The sequence below is a fragment of the Chrysemys picta genome, chromosome 23 (assembly GCF_011386835.1).
Source record: "Chrysemys picta bellii isolate R12L10 chromosome 23, ASM1138683v2, whole genome shotgun sequence".
Lineage (NCBI taxonomy): Eukaryota > Metazoa > Chordata > Testudines > Emydidae > Chrysemys > Chrysemys picta.
The window spans coordinates 12,100,483-12,118,026 of record NC_088813.1 but is presented as its reverse complement, the minus strand read 5'-3'; the positions used below and the strand labels follow the sequence as shown (position 1 = coordinate 12,118,026).

The window sequence follows — 17,544 nt, the reverse complement described above, 5'->3', positions numbered from 1 at the left end:
TGTTGGGGCGAGAGTGGCATCCGAGTGCTGGCAATGTTTTGCATTGTGGAGGTTGGCTGGCAAGGTAATAGGTGCTACCAAAGTTAATTAGCCCGCTAACTAATTAAATACCTCTCACTTCTATTGTTGCTGACTTGCAAGCTAGGGAAGGGTAGAAGGAACACACAAAGGTAAAGGTAAATCCAGGCTTACTCACCAGTGAAATAAGTGATTAACTGTTCGATGACCAACGTGGAATGCTTTTGGTGGGGTCCCAAGTTTCTAGTGAAGAAGTGTCCCTGTCACAGACAGCTCCAGCACAACCAGCGTGGACGTCAGCAGAGCTCAACATTTCCACCCCAGGGGTCAGTGCTGTGAGGACAGATGCATTGTGGGCTAGTTTCTGAAAGAATGGTTGTACATCCGCATCCACACAGGCACGGGGCTGGTGGAGGGCTTACGTCGCGCAGGGAACTGCTTTAACTTAACCGACAAAAGTTCGGGAGTTTGCCGCCGGGCCTCCAAAATCGCGTGTGGGGCGTACAAAGCTGTACCGACAGAAGGCAAGCATTGCTGATAAAACTTGGTAGTCTAGACCAGCCCCGAGCCTCTTGCTGGGAGTGGGTTATGGAGACTGGCCATGCACCCACCCCAGCTTGCCAGGGGGTCCTGCCTGCTGAGTGACGGGACATTTGTGTGGGGGAAGCCTGGGCAAACGGAGGCCACCACTCTTCAGGGCTGTCACCCCAACACCTCTCTAATCATAGAATCATAGAATATCAGGGTTGGAAGGGACCTCAGGAGGTCATCTACTCCAACCCCCTGTTCAAAGCAGGACCAATCCTCTTTCTTTAAAAAAGATGCAACAGCAAAGGAGAACATTCACCGGGGGCCAAGTCCATCAGTGGTGTCAGGTACAACTCCATTCATGTCAGCGGCTTCTCCTCCTGACACACCAGGGTAAAACTGGCCCCAGGTGATTTGCAGTTGGTGGATGGAGAGTAGACGTATTAAGCTGAGGTTCAACCAGGGCAGTAATTATTTGGCACTAGGGTCTGACCATTCAGGAGATCCCAGATAGCTCAGTGGTTTGAGCATTGGCCTGCTAGACCCAGGGTTGTGAGTTCAATGCTTGAGAGGGCCATGTAGGGATCTGGGGCAAAAATCTGATCTGTTTGGGGATTGGTCCTGCTTTGAGCAGCGGGCTGGACTAGATGATCTCCTCAGGGCCCTTGCAGCCCTGATATTCTATGATCAAGGCAAGGGGCCAGGTGTTTAAAGTTGCTCATCACATTGGGGGCTTGTTGAGTGTTGAGCACCTTTGAAATGCTGGCGTGTCAGGGAGCCAGCCACAGCCGGGCCAGTCTCCTAGCAACACCCTGGGTGGGGCTGCCCAATGGGCTGCACTTCCTGACTGGTGGAGCAGCAGAGCGAAGCTACTACCTGACCCAGCAGTGGCCAGGGCTCACTGGCTGCCCAGCGCATTCACTCCGTGCCCCAGCTGCGCTTGCTCCTGCTCCCATCCAGCCCGCTCTTGTTCCAGTTCCTGCCCTTCCCCGGACCCCCAGCTCTGCTTCTCAGCCTCTCCCTCTGACCCTCAGCCCCATGGCCTTGATTCTGGCTCATCTCCAGGCCTGGCCAACCCCATGGCTCTCACCCTTAGGCCCGACTCCCCTATGTCCCAGGCATGATCCTGACATCACCCCGAATTGTGGGTGGTGAGCACTTGGAAATGCACCATGCTAACAGCCCCCCAGTTAGAAAGGGGGGTAGCTGGGCCCTTGCAGCGAACGTGCCATGTTTCTGGCGCTCACTTACTCCCTTGTAGGGTGACCAGATGTCCCGATTTTATAGGGACAGTCCCGATATTTGGGGCTTTTTCTTATATAGGTGCCAATTACCCCCCACCCCTTGTCCCGATTTTTCACACTTGCTATCTGGTCACCCTACTCCCTTGATCCAACAGAGCCGGTGCGCTGACTTTCCAAGGATGATGAAAGTCACACCTGGGGCTCGGCAGAGGCTGGGGAGCGAGGGGGACATGTCATTAGCCTGTTGGGTTGGGTGAGATTATCACGGAGATCAGTCCACGGGCTCTAATGGAGCGACACAGATTTACATCGACTGAGGATCTGGCCCTTAGCCTTAGCAGTGGGATGTTCCCAGAATGCTGGGTGGAATGTGCTTCCCACCACCACGCCCATTCTTCAGCTGACAAGAATTAATTTAGAGGCCCAAGCTCCTGTCTGAACAGCTCCCTCCCGCCCCCTCGCCGGGAGGAAAGTCTCGAAGGAGGCAGGAGTTGTCTCTGGCCCCTTTGCCATCAGGAGAGGAAGAGCTCATCTGAATGACAGGAGCATCAATGAAAGAGAGGCATGGGAAAAGTTGGAAGTGAGAGCCTCCAGTGATGTATATGCACTGGGGAAAATGTCCCCCAGCCATGCAGAAGACTTTCCCACCACTGCTGAGACTTTGAAGCCAGGCAGCTAATGGGTGTTTATTGTTATGGGAAGAGATAGAAGCAGATAAGGTCTCCATGAGCATTTAGGACAAACTTTAATACCCAGCTTTTACAGCTCCTTCCAGACTTCAGTTGAGTCGTCCCACTGCAACCCACCCCCCACCCTCTCCATGGAGCACCTACAGGTCCAGGCTTCCCTGGGATCTGGGCGTCTCCCCACCCTACTGCGCATCTGGGCAGGGGGCAGCGAGGATGCTGGTGCAAGGAGGAGTCACATTGTGGCCTCACAACCTCGTGCCCCAAAGGTGGGGGCAGGACACCTTGGCGGGAGGTCTGACATTGGAGGGAGCCCATGCTGCATCTCCAGAGAGGCAGGGGCAGCGAGTTATATGGGCCCATGGTGCCCGGGCTCCAGCAAATTCAAGGCCCGGGGGGCCTGGCTCCACCAATGTTTGGGGCCAGGTCTTACCCCCGGCCGCGCGTCTCACCCGGAGCATCCCCTGGCCCTGCCTGTCACCCCTGAGTGTCCCTGCCTGCCCTGGGCCGGGGGGCAGCTGCCCCCTGCAGCTCCGCACTGCGCTCCCTCACTGACCACTGCAGGCTACAAGGGATCGGTGCCTGGAGCAGGCAGAGGCGGCTGCTGGGGGTGCTTATCCTAGCTGGACCTCCTGAGCAGCAGCCTGAGGGGGCTTGGGTGAGTGTTGTGCTGGGAGAACCAGGGAGGGGCCCCCCCTCTCCCAGAGCTTGCTGTGTCAGCAGGGAGAGGGCTAGGGGGAGTCCTCCTCTCTGGCCCCCAGCCCCGGGGCAGCCTGCCTGCTGCACCCCAAACTCCTCATCCCCGGCTAGTTGAGATTTCTCCAGTCATAGCCCTGGTACAGAGGTTCGTTCCTCTAGAAAGTCAGACCAGAGTGAGATGCATTTTAGTGGTGGGTGAAGTGATCCCTGTGCACCTCTTAGCTACCTCGCTGGGGTATCATGAGACTTAGCAGCAATAAAGTGCTCAGAGATCCTCCTATGAAAGGCGCTCGAGGAGTGCCACGTACTAGTATACCGTAGCATGGAACTCAATTCATTTCTCAGTCACACTTCCCCTTCTCAGCAGGGGTCACTCCAGAGCAGGTGCATCTACTGGAGACGGACACCTCATAGATGTTTAACACACACCAGCCAAGTTGGTAATTCCAGCTGGTCAAAGCCCATTACAGTATCTCATGTGATACAGCAGTGTGCATCTGGGGTTTCCTTCCAGCTCTATCTGAGAAGCAGAGCGAGAAAGTCTTGAGATCATAAGCAGTCACTGGCGACAGATGGCCAGGCAGCGGAGCGGATTGCTAGGACAGCATTGTCAGGCAGGGAGAGGGCAAACTGCACGCCTTTTGGGCTCCTTCATTAGTTATTTAGCTCAGGATGTTGGCTTCACTTTCTCAGGCGTTTTTCAACAGCTACCGGCTTTGTACTTAAGCTGCAAGTTTAAAGTGTCAGTGATTTGAAATGGGAGTATCTAACCCTTCCCCCCAAAATCTAACTGAAATCTTTTCTGAAGACTCACCGCCGTGACAAACCCCCACCCAGGCAAAGGGCCAGGAACTTCCCAGGCTCTCGCCTTCATCAGTGTTAACTCTCCTTAGTGCTAATGGGAGTGATGTGCAGGCATCCAGAAGAGAAGAGGCAGGCGTTCTAGGCAGGGGCTTTGGTGCTGTTAGGAATTTGTACGGCCACATGCACGTTAAAAATTAATGTATTTCTTACCGAGAGTTTTCTTTGCTGGGACAGAGCAGGCAGCTTCCAAAGAATAACTACTAGGTGATACAGGCTCAATATAGCGCTTCATGACTTGGCTGGGGAAATGATTACAGGCATTGATAGCGGACCACCAAAGGCATGGAAACGATAAACCTCAAGCAAAGGAAGCCACTGAGACCCATAAGGACTGAGAGATTTACCTTAATGTCACATGATAAAACAAAGGCAGTGTTGCCTAGCGGATAGGACAGACTGCAAATCAGAAGAACTGGATTCTGTCCCTGGCTCTGCCACTGGCCTACTATATGACCTTGAGGAAGTCACTTCACCTCTCTACAGCTCAGTTTCCCCTCCCATCTTTTGTCTGCTAAAATTATAAGTTCTCAGGGATAGTCTCTTATGTTTCTCATGCATTATATAGCACAATAGGGTCCTGATTTCTAGTAGGGCCTCTGTGCTCTAATGTAATGCAAACAATTAATAGTAATAGCAATAAAAACACACCACCCTGCCATGCTAAACTCCAGCTATCAGAGTCTCAACTGTTCTTGACACAGCTCCCCAGGAAGATAAGCACTTAGGCTTCCCTTCCTGGTTGTCACCACTCTGTTTTATTTGGTTGGTTTGCCCTTTTATCTATGCCTTTCCCAGCCTGCTCTCCTGATTGCTGACCCTTTAAATCTGGGAGAGCCCACCAGCTGCAGCCCTTAGGGGGGTCAGTTTGATTCTGATTTCTGTAGGCCCATCTCTGCTTCCTGGTAAGTGTGTCAGCTCCCTGTATGTTTTCTGCCTGTCCTCACAGTCCTACTCCCAGTCTGAGTGCATAGCAGTCACGTAGCAAATCCAGCTCCCAGATTTTATAGGACCCACTTTAATGTCTAGCCAGACATATCAATAGAAGCCCCACCCATGGAGGGCTTGGCTCTGTGTGGGTGAACTACGCACCCCTCCCCTTTGAGATGTGCCAGGCCCATGGGTTGCCTTGTTGAGGGTATCCTTCGTGTACCGCTTTGGGTTTTCATAACAGACAGCAATTTACAAATATTAGCTCACCCTCAGACTCCTCCTGTGAGATGGGGCAGCTGCATTAGCACCATTTTACAGACGGGAAAGAGTGAACGTGACTTTCCTGAGGCCACACAGTGAGTCAGCAACAAGCCCAGGCGTAGAACCCAGGAGTCCTGATTCCCAGTTTTTTTGCCCTGATCATTAGATGGACTGTGCACAGCACTGAAGAACATCTTGGTTGTAGCTGTTGGTATTCAAAGCCTATAATACAGGCGATAGAGACAGATGATCTATGTGCAATCTATTGCTAACTCCAGATATCAAAAATCAAGAGACCAGCCTAAAAATTATGAGATGTAAAAAAATATTACATTCTGGATTCTTTCTCTTTGCTTTCTGCTTTTGCACCTTTAGGGGGCACCTTGGTCCTGTTTTCAAGCTTTTCTCTGAAACCAGGAGGGCTAGAAACTTCCTTTTTTGAAATGACACAGAAATTAGGAGCTCCTTAATAACTGCCTCTATCGCAGCTGGTTAAAGTGCATGATGAGCAGCTCAGAACACTGTTTTAAAGCGAGAGAGAGTGGGTAGTGCACAAAGCTGGGAGTCAGAGCTGTGATCTGTCCCTGGCTCCGCTACTGACTTCTTGTGTGTGTAGGGCAAGTCACGTCATCGCTCGGTGCCTCAGTTTCCCCATCTGTCCAGTGGTGTTCCGCCATACTCTTAGTGGGGCACAGTGAATTAATGTTTGTAAAGCATGTTACACCCCTCGGGTGAAAGCTTCTAGAGGGAGGCAAAGCTTCGTTTTCCCATGCTCCCATTGACAACAATGGAAGCACAATGAATGGAGCTGAACGGGGGACCCAATGCTGCGGGGGCGGGGGAAGGACAGGAGAGTTTAGCCCTGGGTTTGTGCCTAAGGGGTGGTTTGTTTTGGCATAAACACAACAGCGGGTTGCACGCTGCAGGGGAGTTAGTGCAGCACTTGCTCCTTACGTTACTCTGCAATAAGCTTTGGTGGGTTGGGGGCAGAACTGGAGTTGAGTTACATTGAGGCTCTGTTACAGAGTGTTACAGCAGTATGAATCTGGAGTGACTCCACCAGGGTGCTCTGGATTCATGTGAGATCTGGCCCATAGCCTCCAGCTTTTCTGGAGATGAGCAAAGAGGAGAGGAGGGGGCTTCTCTGGTGCTATTTGAGGCTTTGTGGGAAGCTAATTTCACAATAATAAAGCGTCAGTTCGTGTCTGTTAGGAAAGGGGCCGGTTTCTCCTCGCTGTAGCTACATTGAAGTCTGCGGCGCCACGGCAGAGAGGGGTCTGGTGCCAGCAGGTTTGACAAAGCAGGGAGAGTCCTTATATCTTTTAGGCTGGGAGTGGCCTAAGCCCTGTCCAATTCCAAGGGTTGGCCAGGAGGACATGTAGTTCAGGAAGGACCTCAGTGCATCAGCTGATCCAGGCAGCCTGCTCAGTGTCTGAAATGGCAGGCCAAGCTGCTGGTAGCAGCCCCCGTGGAGGGGTCGCACCACATGCCTCAAACTGCACCAGCCCCTGGCTCCCGGGGGCAGGGGGTGCGGTCAGAGCAGGGGGACGGCACGAGGTGTGACCTCCGAGAAAGAGAATTTACAACGTTTTCTTTAACCTGGATGAACCGCGCTGGCTTGGGAGCTGCAGATCCCTCTTCTATGGATAAGGACTTCAGTCTCATCAAGCCAGCACTGTTTGTTGTGGTTAATTATTATTGCAATAGCAGCTAGAGGACCAAATTAATTATTATTATTGTTGTTTGTATTACTGTAGTAGCACCGGGGAGCGCCAGTCACAGGCCACGCGCCCACTGCGCTAGGTGCTGTAGTAACACAGAACCAAAAGATGGTCCCTTCCCCAAAGAACTTACAGTCTAGCTAGACAAGACATACACAGACTAGGAGAAAGGAAGTATCATTCCCATTTTCTGCATAGTAAGTGTTTTGCCACAGTCACGCAGGAAATCTGCGGCAGAGCCAGGAATCAGCCCAGATCTCATGAGGCCACCGTCCACGGTGCAGGGCCTTAACCGAAGCCCAACCCTCTTCCCACACTTGGCTTTGGGCAGGGCAGAGGCAGCCTCCACTCTGTAGTATGCTCATGCGGACATCTCAAAGTACTTTACAAAGGATATCGGTATCATGGGGAAACTGAGGCACGGATAAGTGATGTGACTTGCCCAGGGTCACTCAGCAGGCCAGTGGTAGAGCCAGGAATAGTACCCATGTCTCCTGACTCCCAGTCCAGAATTGCCTGTTGTGTGCTGATGATGTGCGTGTCTCTGTACAAGACGCAGAAACACAGACAATCTCTTCCAAGGAGTCTGTGCAGCACTTTGAACTTGTACGGTGTTATGTGTGCACTAGGTGTTATTTGTACCTGCTTCTTATAGTTACTGCAAAACACAGCTAGGGATTACACAATCCCTAGCTGAATCAACAAACAGCCATGACGATGCAGCTTTCAGAAGCCCATTACCTGCTGCTAATTAATCCCAGTTCGTTAAGCAGAAAGGAGGCCACACTAGCGTTTTGGGGAAGCGTGGGCGTGCTTAATGATACAATAGTTAAATTTCTGTTCTTGTTTGTTGCAACGGCTCTGAATAGACAAACAGACCTGCCCACGAGCTGCACCCAGGCTCTGCGACGAATGCATGCTAGGGAGAGAGCTCTCTCCATTGCATTTCTCACTGAGGGTGAAATTCACTTCACCTGCGTAAATCCAGTTACTCTGCCTTTCCAAGGGCACGGAACGGAGAGTGGAAGATCCCAGCTCCCAAGCTGGAGAGTGGAGATGCGTGGTGCACCCTGCCACGCGGTTGCTACGTCTGCAGTTTATGGCCTGCCAAGCTGCTGCTACTGTCTATGGCAGGGGTTCTCAAACTGGGGGTCGCGAGGTTATTACATGGGGGGGTCGCGAGCTGCCAGCCTCCACCCCAAACCCCGCTTTGCCTCCAGCATTTATAATGGTGTTAAATATATACAAAGTGTTTTTAATGTAAAGGGGGGTGACACTCAGAGGCTTGCTGTGTGAAAGGGGTCACCAGTACAAAAGTTTGAGACCCACTGGACTATGGCCTGCAGTAGGGGCTGAAGCCCCTCAGTCCCATGTAAACAGGGGTCAGGGTCATTGCATCCTGTCTCCAGCTCACACCAACATTCCTCCTGTTGCCCATCATCAGAGATGCACCTGCCAGTGTCTCTGCTACCCTTCTTGGCGCTAGCTTGAAACCAGGGGGAATTTTGCCTGCGTAAGGAGTGCAGGACGGGGCCTTCAGCTGTGCTCGGTTCCTTCAGCACTTCCGTGGATGCTGACAACCAGCAAATCTCTGGTTTTCAAATGCTCAGTGAAAGACTCTTTACAAACACATGGCTGGAAGGGACCAGGCTCTATTTAGTGCGGCAACGGTCTGCTCCAGAAAACGGTGTAATGAGTGCACCTTCTCATGCCAGCAACCCCGCTCCACCTAGCCCTGCAGAGGCCTCAAGGCAAAGAGCGTGAGAGCCAGAGTCCATTCCTTCTGGTGTATCAGCAGAATCATCTGCGGCGTGCTTATGCCTTGGCAGCCACGTGGTTGCACAGGTGCCACCGAGGAAAGAATATGAAAGCCAGCGAGGTTGCAGAGATGTCACCACGGGGACAATGCATCTGGGGAGGCCCCCAGAGCCTTTATTACAATGATGATGCACAAGCTGGAGAAAGAGTCACCTGTCTTTAAGATTCCAACATATGTTTGCAGGGCTGGCAGCTAAAAAAAAAAATCATCTTTTTTCCCTGTGTAAAGCGAGTACATTCGATACAGAAATCGTGGCGTCAATACCCATGAAACCCCCCTGTAATGGCAGCGTTTTTACAGTCACTTCTCCAGAGAGCACCTGCGCTTTGGACACATGCCTCAGAGGCAGCTGTGAAAGGGAAGCTCGGCAGAGCAAGAGAGGCAGGACTGGGTGTGAAAATAGCCATTGGCTTGTAGTGGCTCTTTAATGTGAAAGAGGCTTCAGGTTGTAAACGCACAGTGAAGCAATGGTGTCTGTCCCTGTGATCTTTACATATAACAGAGGAGGCATGTGGGGAGCAGTTCCTATAACTACTACTCATGAGAGTTAATAGCACAACCCTTACCAGTGTATTAGCGCCATATAAATCTCTTCCAAGCTCTGGGCGAACAAGGAGTAATTAATAATGTCTTTCTCGCTGCCCGGGTTGAAAAGTCGTGCAAGCTGTAAATAGGTGAACTAGCTGAGAGGATCATGAAGCGCAAAACTGCACATTTTGGCTTTTCAACAGTCTTCCTTTTGCTGATGTAATTTTGCAAGGCTTTATTGTCCCCTGCAGGGGAGGCCTTTCCCAGGGCTGGCTCTTGTGCTCGCTGAGGCATAAAGCACGTGCTTTGCTGAATCAGGGCCTAGGATAGAAGGGGATGTTGCAATTCGAGCAAAGAATATTGAGTCAAATTGTCAAAACTGCTTAAAAGCCATAGGAGTCCAAGACCCATTTTCATAGGCACTTGGGAGTCTAAGTCTTATTGAACATTAATGGTATTTTAGGTCCTAAACCCCCTAAGTCAGTTTTGAAAATAGGACTCAGGTGCCTACGTTTCTTGGGTGCTTTAAAATTTTTTACCCTGCACCAGAATTTTCAGCCATTGCTCTGTGTCTAGTTAAAACATTATGGACGTATCATAAAATTTAGATAAAACACTGACTGACTTAACAGGTCAGATTCACAGAGGCATACAAAGCAGACAGCTTTGCTACGTGAGATGGAATGATGCCTAGCACCTTCATCTGTAGCTTTCAAAGACGGGTGAACATTATTATCCCCTTATTGCATGTGGGGAAACCGAGGCACAAAGAGGCAAAGTGGCTTGACCAAAGTCATACAGTAAGTCAGTGGCAGAGGTAGGCTTTAAACCCGGCAGTCCTGACTCTCATTCGAGTGCCCTGTTCATATTAAGCTACATTACCTTTCTAATTAGATTCCTCCTGTTAGCCACACAACCTACACTTGGCCCATTAACTCAGTCCTAAAGTATCTGTGAATGAAATATGTATCTTCCAGCCTTTGGCTATTATGATTAGGAATAAGCATCAAGGCATCTGCTTGTGAAAACAGCGTAGAGAAAATTTCTCTCTGACATCATCTCTGTTCCACACTAAATTGGTCTTGTTGCACAATAAGCGTTTTCGCTTGAGTTGAGGGTGAGGTGATGGATAAAAACAACCTACGGCTTAAATCCCCTTTCAGACCACCACGGCCCAACCCCTCTGGTTTTCTCTGATACATTACGGCTGACAGCAGTAATTTTTAATGACAGATAACAGAATTCACCTTAGGCAAAAGACAACAATAATGGAAATTTCCTGTGGGAAAGAACTTAAAAAAAAATGCTTTAACTTTTTTTTGGTTTCTGTTTGAGGGCCTGATCCATGGGAAGCTTCATAGGTTTTAAGGCCAGAACGTCACCTAGTTCTGACCACCTTGCTGAAATCCTTCAGTTCCCATTCATTTTACTGGGATTTAAGAATTAAGATCAGCACCTTATAGGAGATCCCCAGCATCTGCAGAATCAGGCCTTTGAAGCCTGAACAACTGGGTGCCCCTTTAGCTGGGTCTGTTGGATCTTCATGGGAGGAAAACCAGGGTCTGTATTTGTTGCAATCCCTTGCAAGACCGCGCCTCTCTACGAAACACGGTCTTTCGCCTAGCGACTGATACTGTGAGTTAAGCTGGGATTGCACAACAATAGACTCTGATCTCAGCTGGGAAGATAGCATCTGTTCTGAGTTGTAGCCAAGTTTTCCCATATCTCAGTGACAGGCTTTTTTGCAAGGGGGTGGGGGAGAGCAAGATTTACACACCTATATAAATATTTGAGCCCGATCCCGCCATTCTGACTCAGTCTTGACTGGGGCAAAACTCCTATTGCATTAAATATGGATGTTTACCTGTCCTTGCCCTGTGGATCTGACAATCTAAATGTGAAGTGACACAGGAATGGCAGTAAACAAAAGGGAGGGCAGGGAAGGAGGAGGATTACAACAGCAGGAGATCATGAGGTTTGTTTATTGCTCTACACACGCACTTTGTTGGCTCATCTTCCAAAATCTTCATTAAAAAAACCCGGTGAAGTTTGCTAAGTCACAACAGTGTACCCACGTAGATCATCTACAGCGCTCGAGCGCTTCACAGCAAGGAAATGACTGGTTAAAGGATATCTTCACTGACCACATCTTACACTCACTGGGCGAAATCCTGGCCCCATTGAAGACCGTAGGAATTTTGTGATTGGTTTCAATGGATCTGTCTACACTGTCCAGAAAAACCCGTGGCACCAAATCTCAGAGCCTGAATCAATTGACTCGGGTTCACGGGACTCGGGCTGCTGGGCTACAAATCGCAGTGTAGACATTCCTGCTCGGTCTGGAACCCGGGCTCTAAAACCCAATAAGTGGGGGAGTGTCTAGGAGCCCAGGTTACAGTCCTAGCCCAAGCGTCTACACTGCTATTTTTAGTCCCACAACCCAAGTTTGTGAGCCCAAGTCAATTCACCCGGCCCCTGAAACGTGGTGCTGTGGGCTTTTCTTCGCTGTGTAGACAGACCTAACGAGGCCAAGATTTTCACCCATTTTTTTCTACATATAAAAAGTGCATATTTTAATGCAACACAGTAACCTTAACTCTGACCCATGCGTTACTGGTGGTCTTATCAATTATTTTTGTACTCTTGATTTCAGTATCTACATATAAATTTTTTTTCTTTTAAGGGCTACTGCTAAATGGAGGAAAAATAATGAATCATTACATTTACCAACTCACACTTAAATATTTTGGTGGAGTTTTGATAACTGTTGTCTCTTGAAAATAATATCACTTCTGTAGTTTAATAGGAAAACATATATAATGTTATTGGTTTATGGCAAACTTCTGGATGGCATGTAGACTTGCATTTGAGACTTGTGGCTATTGGTATAATAATAATAACATTTATTATTAATATTATTTGTTCTGTGGTAGAACGAAGGAGCCCCCGTCATGGCCCAAGACCCCATGGTGCTAGGTGTTGTACAAACACAGAACAAAAAGACAGCTCCTGTACCAAAGAGCTTACAATTTAAGGCTTGGTCTACACTAGGAAATTAGGTCAGTATAACTATGTCGCTTGGGTGTGAAAAATCCACACCCCTGAGTGACACAGTTAAACTGACCAATCCCCAGTGTAGACAGTCCTCGGTCGATGGGCGAATGCTCCCATTGACCTTGCTACTGCCTCTCAGAGAGGTAGATGACCTATGCCAGCAGGAGAACCACTCCTGTCAGGATAGGCAGTGTCTTCACTGAAATATGCTGCAGTGTTTTAAGTGTAGACAAGCCCTAAGTAACGTGCGTCAGTAAGGTTGTGGATAGAGCACTAAACTAGAGACTGAGGTTCTATTCCTGGCTCTGCTGCGGGCCTGCTGGGTGACCTTGGGCAAGTCATGTCACTGCTTCGTGCCTCAGTTTCCCCATCTGTAGTATGGTGTTAATGAATGTGACCTCCTCTGTAAAGTGTTTTGAGATCTACTGATGAAAAGCACTAGATAAAAGCTAGCAAAGTATTCTAATTTGTATGTTTTATATTATATATATTTTGATATTTCTCCTCTAGAAGGGCTTTGCATTTATATTTTGACATTACAAATAAAAGAATAGGGTTATTTTTTTCCTGTAAGTGACTGTAAGGTGGTTGTGTTGTGATGAAATAGCTATTACTTGATAAGAATAATGTGTTTGTGATGTGAACAGTGTAAGGTTAATGATGTAGTTAGTAATTCATTTCCTTGCTTAGAAGCTTTTTGCGATTTGTAAATGATAGGACAGATACTGACATAGCTGTCAGTGTACAACTGTGAAGCAGATCGTCTGCTAGTGTAATTTGTCTTAGCTCCATTTAAATCAGCGGGGCTATGCTGATTAATATTAGCTGAGAACCTCATCCAGGATGTGTTTTTAATAAGGTTTTTTAAATGGAATTTTGTAACTTGCTAGGCTATTTCAGTATCGGATATGTTTTATTTTGTGCAGATAAATGAAGACATAGTTTTAACATTTTTAAATAAATGGGATGGACGGAGCTGGGTCACCAGATTGTTAACATAAACGAGTCATGCAAATCTCAAAATGTCCCCGAAATGTTCTGCAGTAGTTGTCATTGACACTTACCCCCAAAATGTGAAATCATAGAATATCCGGGTTGGAAGAGACCTCAGGAGGTATCTAGTCCAACCCCCTGCTCAAAGCAGGACCAATCCCCAGACAGATTTTTGCCCCAGATCCCTAAATGGCCCCCTTAAGGATTGAACTCACAACCCTGGGTTTAGGAGGCCAATGCTCAAACCACTGAGCTATTCTCATAACCTTTTTAATGTTGTCAGTTACAAGGGACATAAAAATGAGCCTTTGAATGATGTTTAGTCTATTCCCTATTCTTAGTGTAACATTTTTCCCTACTTCGAGCAGTTACGTAGTCTCCATTTGTCTGAGAACCTAGTTCCCGATGCATTTTTAATAAGGTTTGTTTCAATGGAATTTGCTAAATGGCTCGGGTGGAGGGTTCAGTTTAGTTTAGATTAAGTTTACATTAAGATAAATTGTAGATTAAGAGTGAGAACAAAAGCTACATGCCAAGGGAGAGCATGGAGTGTGCATCTCTTCTTGAACAGGCTGCAGCTGAATTGAACACAATGGCCGCTCCCTCCAGCAGTTGCCAGACTCCTAAGACTCTCAGCTTGCAGTAGACAAGACACAAACAATAGCAGTTATGCAGCTGCATATGTCACACCTGGGGTCTCATGCTATGGTATTTATCTGATCCCCTTTACCATCGTATCTGAACATCTCATCATTTGTAATGTATTAACCTTATTCTTCAACACCCCTTTGAAGTAGCACTTCCCTATTATCCCCACTGTACAGGTGGGGAACTGAGTCACACAGAGACCGAGGCTGTGTCTACACTTAAAACATCACAGTAGCACAGCTGCAGTGCTTCTGTGTAGACCCTTACTACAGTGATAGGAGGAGTTTTCCCGTTGGTATGGTAAATCCACCTCCCCGAGTGGTGGTATCATAGGTGGGATGGAGCACCCATGGGGAAAAAATGGGGGCTGCAGAGCACCCACCGGCAGCCCCCCGCCACCCGTCCAGTGCCTCCTGCCCACTGATCAGCACCTCCCCCTCCCTGCACCTCCTGTGAACAGCTGTTCTGTGGCATGCAGGAGCTGCATCTCCAGAGTCCTAAGATGGTAGCCTAACCACTGGACCATCCTTCCTCTCTGCTACCTGTGGTGCATCGGCTCTCCCAAGGAAGTCCCTGGAAAGTAAGGGTGCCCTGCACCTTGCAAGGATCAGGGACTAGCCCAGTCCCTTTGCTTGGTGAATTTACCATGATTGCAATGGCATCCTCGGGGTGTGTTAGAGATAGCTGGTTATTATGGCCCGGCCCTGATTTAAAGCCAAACAAAATCCAGGTTGAGCCCTAAATATGAACAATGCCAGGGACTTCTTTTGTGTCCGTTTCTCCCATTCTTGCTCTTTGGGTTATTTTCCTGGCGGAGGAGCGTTTCCAACTGACTCTCACAATGACAGTTTAATGTGTTTATCTGATGTAATCCGTTCCCGTCTGCAAGCCCTACTCACAGCGACAAAGCAGGAGAACCCCCCCACCTCCTAATCCGCTGAGAGTAAAGGCTGAGACCGTCTGAACTAGCCCGACAGGAATGGTGACCGACAGAGCAGAGACGGGGGGGGGGGAGTTGGGAAAGGGGGGCAGCCTGAGGGAAGTCTGCCAAGCTTTGCTCCTGTAAAGGCACTAATCCCTTTGTATCTGAGCGCCGTCTGAGCTGTTGAAAGTGTTACAGGAGAGGAGATCCTTTCATGCCCATTTGCTAGCACTTGAGTCCTGCCATCTGAATTTTTAAGCTAGTTGTTGCAGGATGCTGGTGGGGAGATTACACCTGGGCCTGTAACCAGCTAGCTTGAAAGCTCACGTTCGATCCCAGCAGGGCTGGCTCAGCCCTTCACCCTTCCAAGGTACGGAAAGTGACTTCCCTGCAGGTATACTGCGTGTGTTGGGGTCTTCTGAGACCTTATAAAAGTGAGGTTCTGTCTGGACACACTCATTCTCATGAGGCAGAAGGGGAAACTGAGGCAGGGTGAGGCAAAGTGACTTGCCCAAAGGACACCCAGTGAGTCAGTAGCAGAGCTGAGAGTTCTGACACAGTCCCACTGCCTTGACTTATAGACCCCACTTCCTCCCTGGTCTGGGAATAGAAGCCAGGAGTCCTGATTCTCAATCCTCTGCTCTAACTTCTAAACTCCATTCATTCTCCTAGTACTTTCTTCCAAGTGCTATTCAGAGCAGCACAGTGGTGGTGCGGGTTAATTGTAGCAATGCTGCCATTGCAAAACAATAATGCACCAAATGTTACTGTGCCTGGGGAAATAAATAAATAAGAGAAGGCTTTGTCCTTCTGTGGCACCTTTACACCCTAGGAGCTCAACTTATCTCCAGAACGTTACTGAATTCAGCCTCATGTCACCCTGGCTCAGTGTTATGATCCCCATTAAAGGACATCACTGCTCGCGTTAACAAGACAGCACCATCTTCTCATTGTGCAATCAACTTGTGTCACCGGCCTCAATTTTCCCATCTGTAAAATGGGGATAATGACACTGACCTCCTTGGCAAAGTGCTTTGAAGTCTATGGATGAAAAGAGCTGGGAATTATTATTATTACTACAAATCCCCATCTCAAAAAGATTAGCAGCAAATGAAAACAAATGGTTACGTTCCACAGCCTCAGCCACTGGGCTGGGTGAAGTCATTTGTGAGTCACCCTGTTTCTTTCACATCATAAAACTCTCTCTGGTTGCATCTGCCCAGCTAGGCAATAAGGGGACGTCCTGAGGGTTCCCCACACTCAGCTACTGATGATTGCTGATTAATGAAAGGCTGGGATGAGTGTGATGTATTTGCTCTTCCTTGACCTTATTTCTAGTCCATCCAGTTAGTTTTAAGAGCAGCTGCTCATTCACCAGCAGGTAGGACTGAAGTCCGGGATTTTTTAAAGAGCCCGAAGGGAGCTAGGGATTTAGTGGGATTTGTACTAATAATAATCCCGAGCTCTTGTCTAGCTCTTTTTGGCCGTAGATTTCAAAGCAGTTTACAAAGGGAGGTCAGTATCATTCCCATTTTATAGATGGGGAAACAGAGGACCAGCGCGATGTCATGACTTGCCCAAGATCACCCAGCATCAGAGTCACGAATTGCCTGAGTTCCAGTCTAGTGATCCGTCGGCTAGGCTGGGTTCCTGACTCCGCTAGACTTCTTTGAAACCCCCCGGTGACATTTCCAGACTCTTTGTGACAGCGGCATCCCTAAGATGATGAAAGAGCACGGAAGCCACCGAGAATTTTGCACCGTGACCTTTTTTTTTGCCTACTTCCAGCAAACTTCAAAGATTTGCCCAATGCCTTAGTGGTTTCCACAGGGCTTCTGCTTGGATAGCCTGGTCGAAGATGGGTCAAAGCCAAACCCAAAATCCCCAGCTACCGTTCCCTGCACTTGGGTGGGGTTTGGACTCTAAAGCCAGGCCCAGAGCTGAATCAGTCAGCTGGCCCCTGCCTCTGTATGAAATGCCCTTGAACACTGATCCAATTCAGGGTCAAAATTCTGTGGCTTAGCCTCCTGTTGCTTCTGACCTGAGCTTCTCATTTATCTTCAATTCTTGCAAGACTTCACTGCAGATCCCTTAGAGAAACAAGGACCCGCTTTTCCTCTCCTGCCCCTTCTATACCCCCCCACTGCAACTACACTGTCCAGTTCAGTTATTCCTGGATTTACCCACCAGGTCAGGCTGATGACTCATCTGGTCCAATATCTATCTTCCATCAGTGGCCAATACTTGGCATTTCTGGGGAAGGTGAAACCCCTTCAGCATGCACACAGCCTCTTGAGCAACGCTGTGCGCGGGAGAAGAATTCCTTCCTCGTCCCTGGGGGCCCATAAGCTCATGCCCTGAAGCAAGAGCTTTCATTACCCCTATTTTCTCAGCATATATAGCTGCAAATGTTGTTTGTGGTCATAAAAATTTCCAGCCCGTTTAAAAACCCAGCCACGTTGTTTGCCTTTGTGACACTCCCGCGGCTGTGAATTCCCCAGCTTGGTTATGTGCTGGGCATGCCGGAGTTTCCTTCTATGAGTGGTGCATGCGCTGCTCTTTAATGTCACTCCGGGCCCCCTTGTTCTCATCAGGCCTGGCTCTGCAAGGCGCAGAGACCCCCTCTGCT

At 48.8% G+C, this 17,544-nt stretch overlaps 1 protein-coding gene across 1 annotated transcript in view; it reads left to right on the top strand.

The window, feature by feature from the left end:
- The first annotated feature begins 4,895 nt into the window (after nt 1-4,895).
- The window catches only part of GRHL3 (grainyhead like transcription factor 3), an 85,001-nt gene continuing 72,352 nt past the window's right edge, over nt 4,896-17,544 (top strand). The window contains exon 1 of the mRNA XM_065576933.1: nt 4,896-4,941. The gene's annotated coding sequence lies outside the window, so the exon portion shown is untranslated. The remainder of the gene's footprint in view (nt 4,942-17,544) is intronic.